Source organism: Desmodus rotundus, chromosome 4, assembly GCF_022682495.2.
Source record: "Desmodus rotundus isolate HL8 chromosome 4, HLdesRot8A.1, whole genome shotgun sequence".
Classification (NCBI taxonomy): Eukaryota; Metazoa; Chordata; class Mammalia; order Chiroptera; family Phyllostomidae; genus Desmodus; species Desmodus rotundus.
This window is the reverse complement of record NC_071390.1, coordinates 172,030,564-172,038,836: the sequence shown is the minus strand read 5'-3', so window position 1 is coordinate 172,038,836 and position 8,273 is coordinate 172,030,564.

Sequence of the window (8,273 nt, the reverse complement as noted above, 5' to 3'; positions counted from 1 at the left end):
TGTGAGAGAGAGATCTAAACATTTCAGCCCAGGATCCAATATTCTTGTTTTACCACTAGAGACCGCATCGTGCCAGGCCAGTGACCCCTTCAGTGCTGATAAGAGAGTTTGATAAACGGTGTTGGAGGTGTGAAGTCGAGTCTGCAGAGTGAGATTTTTCCCTTCACTGAGCTATGAGTGGCCACGTGGAGAGTTAAAGTTTTTTTCTTTCTTTTCAGTTTCCAAGTCTTCCCCATCAGAGTCTTGAGATTATTGGGTATGTAAGATTAAATTATAGCTAAACATTCTCAAAAAGCTGCTGGTTATTTTGTGCACCATTTATTAAAACTCTGTGAGTTTCTATGATAATATATTTTGATTTGTCATAATCTTCAGAATCAGATTATTGAATCTGGGAGGAGAAAAATATTTTAACCCCTCCAGTCTCCAATCCAAGGCACGAATCTCTTCTGACATGTCTTTAATGCATTCACTCAGCTGGGAAATACTTATGAAATGCCTATATTGAGTTCATGACTGTGCCAGGTTTTGTGAAAAGCTCAGAGATTAGTAAGATATGCTCTGTCCTCAGGGGGTTACAGTCTTGTAGCAATTATGCTACATGTTTAAAAGTATAGCAGCTGATGGCCTGGGAGAGGTGGAGTAATAGAGCTAGTGCTAGAGCACCAGAGAGTGTCAGGGTAGGGGAGATTAATTTTGGCTGATGGAATACAAAGAAACATTGGAGGGAGTGAAGTGACTTTTCAGTTAAGGCATAAAGAAGTGCAGTGAGGTTTGAATTTGCAGGGATGGGAGAGAAAGAAATTTGAATTGGCACTATCACGTGAGACAATGAGGTTATGGAAGGGGGCATGGAGAACTAGGTATGGCTGCCCCACAGGATGTGATTGGTGGGGTAACTGTTTGGAAGCACGGTTAAAGGATGCCTAAAGGGCAGTGAATTTCTGCCAGGTCACTGAGCCTTTTGAAAGGCATATGTTGTGTGTTATTCTGCAGGAACTGAAGAGGCACAGGCAGCTTTCAAGCAAGTTTTTAAGCAGGGAAATGACATGATCAAGCTGTACTATAGGCAGGTGGCTCTGGGGGCTGAGTGTCAGGTAGATCGGGGAGTGGAGGGACTAGAGTCAGGGGAATGAGTGAATACATGGTGCAGGTAGGAGGTAATTGGAGTTTAAACTGGAGAAGTAGCTGGAGCAACCGTGATAAAGGTCAAACCTGTGGGATTTCATGATTGGCTCATGGTTGGAGGGCAGGGAAAGAAAGAAGTAGAAGTTGCCTTAGCAGCGTTTATCTGAGTACCCAGAAAAGTGGTGGTGCTGAGGGGGAAGAACGGATCTGGTGGACGTAACAGTGGGACCTGGGATGAGGACACGCAAGACGCTGGCCTTGGAGAGGTGGGAGATGTCCAGAAAACAATGGAGAATGTGGGCGTGAGGCTAGGGAGCCACGTCAGCAGTGTGAGCGGTGGGCTGGGAGTCCCTTGTGTGGGACTGCTTGCTATCTGATGCCATAAAAGTTCAGTAACTCACCCAAGAAAAGAGCGGAAAGGGCAAAAATTGGGACAAAGCCAGAGATTTATTTGAGGGAATTCATACATTAAGGGAGTGGGAGTCAAAGAGAGCATGAACCAGAGAAGGAAGGGTTTCAGGGGACGGAAGATAACCAGGAGGACAGAGGATGATGGAGTGAGATGAGGTGAGGGCTTCTTAGACCCAGGAATGAAATGTCCTAAGGTCAACAAGGGTCAAGATAGAGAGAAAGCCAGTATTTCCTAGATAAGGTAGCTAGATGATCATTTAAAAGAACTGTTTTTGGAGAGCATTGTTGCCTTAAATCAGCTTGTAAGGACCTAAGAAAATAGTTGAGACATTTCTTCAAGATGGGGCAAGTTCACGCTGTGTAAATACCATTTCTTTCCATTCCAGTGCACAATAATAGATTTTAAAAAGTAAAAAAGGTAATAAAAGACTTAGTGTGAGGTTCTAGTCTCCAGGCCAATAAAAGCACGCAGTACTGGTGACAGCTGCTGCACAGACCACCTGGACTTTCTGCGTTGACGCGGGGGAGTGGGTCTGGGAGCTCAGTTCCTGCCAACACGCTCCTCATGGGCTGGGGGACAGGGCCACGCCATCCACTAAGGCCATACAGGCTCCACCTCTGTGAATGGAGAGTAGAATAAAAAATGCTTCATGATGTCCCATTGGTGATTGGCTTAAAAAACACTGTGGGCAGGGAGGTGGGGAGGAGTTTGGAAAGTGGAGGTGGGTTAGCAGAAAACAAAGGGGTACCTTCTATTAAAAACGGCAGTGTTACAGACAAGATGAGCCAAAGAATCTCATGCACACGCACACACACACACAACTGTACCGTTATAGCTAGTACTGGGACTTCACTCTGTGTTGAGCGCTGCTTTCTTATTGCACAGCTACTGCAAAATGTCAGAGAGAAAGGACAAATTTAAAGCCATGAAAGAAAAGACAAACGACCTACAAAGAAACAGCAATTAAACTTACAATAGACTTTTCAAACAGCAAAAATAAAGGCCAGAAGACTCATAAGTGCAATTGAAAATGTCAACCAATAATAACAATTCAAATGAATTATTATTCAAAAGGAAGGCAAATAAGTACATTTTAGATGTATAAAATTACAAGAGTTTACCACACAGAGATTGTTAGTGTTAGAATTATTAAGATATGTAGAAAAGTGATGCAGATATAAACATTCCTAGGGAAGGCACTGAAGTTAATAAATTGTCTTGAACATTTTATTAAGAGTTGATGTAAAAGAAACAAAATAAAACCTCAATATTGTTTTTTCTGAAAGATAATACTAAGGGGGAGGGATATTTGATGGATAAAGAGTGCAATATTCCTGGTTGTTTCTAAGAGGGAGATAAAATACTGTATTATTATAGTATTAGAATAATGTTTGTCTAATTACATATGTTATAAAGTAAATATAACTATAGAAATAAAATCTATAGGTAGATTTAAAAAAAAAAGGCCTGTAAAGGCCTTATGCACCTAATGGAAATAAGAGAAGGAAAAAATAGAAAGAAGCAAAGAAAAAGGTTGGTAAACTCCAAACACAAGGTAAGATGCAGAAATAATTCCAAGTATATCAGGTATTACAATATGTGTAAGTAGATTAAACCTTCAAAGATAGAGATTATTAGGTACAAAAACACAATGGAGCCATATGCTGCTGATGGAAGATACCACAAAAACAAAATCACAGACAGGTTGAAAGCAAAGAGATGGGAAAAATAAACTAATTACTGTAGCAATATTGTATAAAATAGACCTAAAGTGTTGCAGAGAAAAAGAGGACAATTTGTAAAGAACAGTCTTTTGAGAAGATGTAACAATCACAATCCATTTGTACCTAATAGCATATCCTGGGAAAATGTAAAGTTAAAATGCACCAAAATGTAAGGAGAGATGGTCCAATCAATAATTTTAGTGGGTGAGCTAACCTCTGACAGATGCTTACAGAAGCTGAAGAGACATTAGCAAGAATAGCAATTTCAGAAATACTATTAAAAAGCTAACTCTAATAACAGAACTCTGAGTTGAACAAATGGAGAGCATCCCATGCCTTTCAATTACACACGGAGTATTTACGCAATGATCAGATCAGGACACTGAAGTCTCAATAAATTAAAATTGCAAAGAATCGGTGTAATAAATTCCATGTTGTGTAATCAAAAGGAAATTAGAAGTCAATAATAAATATTAAAAATAGTCTCCATATGTTTAGAAAAAAAGAAATTATACTTAAAAACCAATACATTAAAGAGTATACCCAATGAAGATTACACAATATTGGAAGAATGAACCAACATTAGTAGCTAACATGCATTTTTAAACAAATAAACAATTGAACATAAATGAACTAAGTATTTGGTTCAAGAAGCTAAAGAAAGGATAAATCCAAAGATTATAGGAAAAAGGAAATAATTAATGACCAAAAAAATTAAACAGAAAATAAAGAAACTATACAAAGAACCAAGAAACTCTAAATATTGTTTTTTGATAAAAATGAACAGTAAGTAATCCCTTAGCAAAACTAAGTAAAGACAAAAAGATGTAAGGGAATAAAAAAAGAGTATATACTATGTATACAATAGGGATATAGAAAATCACAAAGAATACAATAATTTATTTATGCTATAAAACTTATTTCAAAACAGACAAAATAGACAATTTTCTAGAAAAAATGAGTTTAAATACCAATTTGAGTCAAGAAGATGTAGAGAAGTTAAAAGAATAACCATCAAAGAAGTGTAGATAGTGACTTAAGTTGTCCCTCTCTTTACTTATTCACCCTGAACCCCAGCACCCCACCCGTGAGCATCAAAGCCGTCTGTCTTCTGTCCCACATGGTTTCAACAAGTGGGTTTTACCAGAACAGCTGTAAGTTTGCAGATCTTCTTTGAGGAAAAGAAGATAATCATTTTATAAAAATGTTTCAAAGAATTAAAGCAGACGGAAAACTATTCAGCTTATTTTGTGGCAATGGTGTAGTCTTGATGTTTAAACTAGACCAAGAAAGTAAAATAAGATTATTGTTAATTTCACTTAGGAAAACAGATACGGAAACCCTAAGTAAAATGTAAACAAATTAAAGCCAGCGTGTGTGGGGGCTACATATACACTTTCAGGTATATAAATGTCAAGTAGGGGTTATTCCAGTGATGTAAAATAGCTTTATATTAGAAAATTGAATCATGCCATACATCATATTAACATTAAAAGAGAATACCATATGATTATCCCAACAGATGGAGAAAAAGTTGATAAAACTCAAAACTCAGCCATCATTATATATTAATATTGTATATTAGTTATATATACACACATGTTTTTAAAACTCAGCCAATTGAAAAAAGACACTTCCTTAAGTTGATGATTTCTATTAATAATACATAGCAAACATAAAAATGGTAATACTTTACAAGCATTCTTACCAATGTCAGGAAAAAATAAAGAAGGCAAATTTAATAATTTCTATTAATATATTAGAAACCATATCCAATGTAATAAATCAAAGATAGAAATTAGGGTTTGAAAGGAGTAGAACAAATGTTTTTAATTGCAGATAATATAATTGTTTATGTAGAAAAATCCAGTAGAATCAATAAACTAAGATATACTAGAGTTCAACATGGTTTAGACATGAGATCAATGTACAAACATTAATAGCTTTCTTAAACACCAGAAAGAACCAAGTGAAATATGTAATAAAATAACACATTACTAGAAGGTAAGTTTAACAAATGACATTTAAAATCTTTATGGAGAAAATGACAACATATTTTTGAAGGTTACAGAATGGACACAAATAAATTGAGGGATATATTCATGAGTAGAAAGATTATATCATAACGATATCAATCCTTCCTAAGTATACTAAATATTCAATGAATTCTAATTGAAATGCTAATTTTTCATAGAATTGGACAAGCTCACCCTAAAACTCATATGGAAGAAGAAAGAGACAGAATAGTTAAAGTTTTAGAAAAAGAAGATGGTAAATTGCCTTACAGATATCAAGAATTACTATTAAAACCATAGTAATTAAGATATGTGGCTTTTGTTAAGGGATAGAAAAGTGGACCAATGCAACAAAAGAGGTCTATGAGTATATGGAAAATTGGTAAACAACACAGCTGGCATTAAAATTAGTGGCAAAAAATTATTCAGCAAAAAACTATTTGGAAAAAAAATAGTTGAAATCAAATCCCTACCTCACACCATACACAAAATGACTAAAGACAAAAATATGTTAAACCAATGTTTAAATCTTTAAAAGAAAATATAAGAAAAAATTATTATGGCCTTGGGTTAGGAAAATATTTTATTTTCACAAAAAGAAACAAAAAGCACAGATTATAAAGGAAAAGATAAATAAATGTGAGCATATGAAAATTGCGTTCAATATAAGATGGCATACATTGAAAGATAAGCCACAGACTAGGTGAAGATGTTTATGACCATGTAAATTACAGAGGTTTGGCTTCCAGAATTGACAACTCCACCATATCAGTAAGGAAGGGCAAGCACTTCCACGGGACAATGGGTAAAGGCAACGGGTAGGCAATCTACAGAGGAGGAAATGGCTGTGGCCAACAGACTTAAGGAGGTCAACCCTCATTAGTAATCAGAGAAATGCAAAGAGCAGCAATGAGACATCTTCCTCTCAGTTATCAGAAGGAAGAAATAGAATTAAAGTTGGCTAACTCCAAAGTTTGAGGGTGATGTGGAGACTTGGCAAGTCACCCCTGCTGGTTTGGGTAGCCACAGGTTCAAGCAATTTGGTGAGTAAATTGGCAATATTGGTCAATTTGAAATGTGCCTTAATTGTGGTCAGGTGCTGCAGAAGCTGACCCTGAGGTGAGATTTGTGTGCAAGTGCTCTATTAGGAAGGTGCTTTCAGGGGAGATGAACAAGGGAATGGGGCAGTGGGACATGGAAGGAGAGGAAGACAATGGTGAAATCTCAGACAAAGTCCCACAGAGCTTGCTTCACCTCCTTACTTTTACTTACTGCCCACCAGCAGTCTTCGCTCGAGAGCAGATGATATGCAGAAGGGATGCTTGACAGTTCAGGGTCAACTTCCGGTCCTCTGTGTTAGATTTCACTTCTAACTCCTGGAGTGGGGGTTACTGAGCACAATACCTGGGGCAAGAGATTTGGGCTGAACATCAACAGTGCAGTACACGCCTGCATCTCCATCCAGCCACTTTCTTCTAGCTCCTCGTGCAGCGGGGGACACCCGCAGGAACATAAGGCAGTGTTGTTGATAGGATCGGGACACCAGAGGTAATCTGAATAAACAGGGTAAAGTTAAATAAATTGTGATATGTAAATACTAGAGGTACTTTATCGCCAGTTAAAATGAGACTGTACCTTTCTTTATGGAAACAGGTCAAAAACACAAAGTAGTATAGTTAAAAAAAACTTTCAAGATGAAAAATACATACGACAGACACCATTTAGATAAAGAAAACTACAAAATTCTACTTTTTATGGATGCATACATATACAATAATAGTATAAGACATGCAAAGGAAAGATAATCACCACTGAGGAGGGCAGGGGGTAATGTGTACAAATTAAGTACTTCATCTGTAATGTTTTGATCTTTACAAAATCTGAAGCAAAATAGACATAATTTAATTAAGTTTGGGTGTTGAGTACATGGTGATTATTTGGGTAGGAGATATATTGGTTTTGAGAAGGTTGGAGCAATGTTAGCCTAACCAAGTGATTAGACTGAAGGAAGTATATTATTATTATTATTATTATTATTATTGGGTAGAGAAGCAATCTCTTGGAGAATGAGACATTGAAGATGAATAAGAAAAAGGATAATTGGTGAGTTTGTTTCAAGTATTTCCACATCCTTTGTCTTCACTTGACTTGAATACTCTATCATTCAGTAAGAGTCGGCTCAGCTGTCACCTTCTCTGAAAGACTTCTCTGCCATCCACAGCCTGAGGTGCTCTCTCAGACGTGATCCTGCGAGAACCTGTATATACTACTTCACTGCTGCAATATTTTATAATTGGGTTATATGTATATGCACATATGACTTTCCCTTGAGGATAGTGACTATATATGCTTCTGTATTTCCAGTGCCAACCATGGTGTCTGACACATAGAGGCATTGAATATACATTTAATTCAACAAACTATTGTAGAATCTTCCATTTATGATGTTGAAACCCTGCAAATATTGGCTGACACTTAGATAAGTGTGCATTTAGGAAATAGGATCTCTAAACAGGTATCTTCATCAGGCTTTTGAGATGTTCGGTTTGGAGGTGTGAGAGAAGGTGAAGGTACAGGAGACGTGGAGGGCAAGAAGGCAAAACCCAGAATTTTAATATGAGGATACATAATTAAGTAATTATTAATAATAAATAATGATAATTACATAATTTGCTCAGGTCACACCAATAGAAAATGAAGGGACTAGAATAAGCCTGGGCCATTACCCCCCTTAAATTTATACTAGCTACAGTACTGTTTTTCCAGGAAATAACCATCAATGCTTTCAGCTCCATTCTTTAACAATGGTTAGCTGCTTAGTTGGGGGGTAAGGGTCAAGAGTCAATGCTAGAGCCCGCCTGGGCTCTCTTGTGTGGTTTGGAGCAACTCTGTGCACTTCGTTTTTAAGCTATTGACTTTCGGCTCTGCGCTCCCTCTGTGTTCGACTTCATGCTGTTGTGCTGGGTGGGATTTAGCACATTTCAGCTCTCCTTT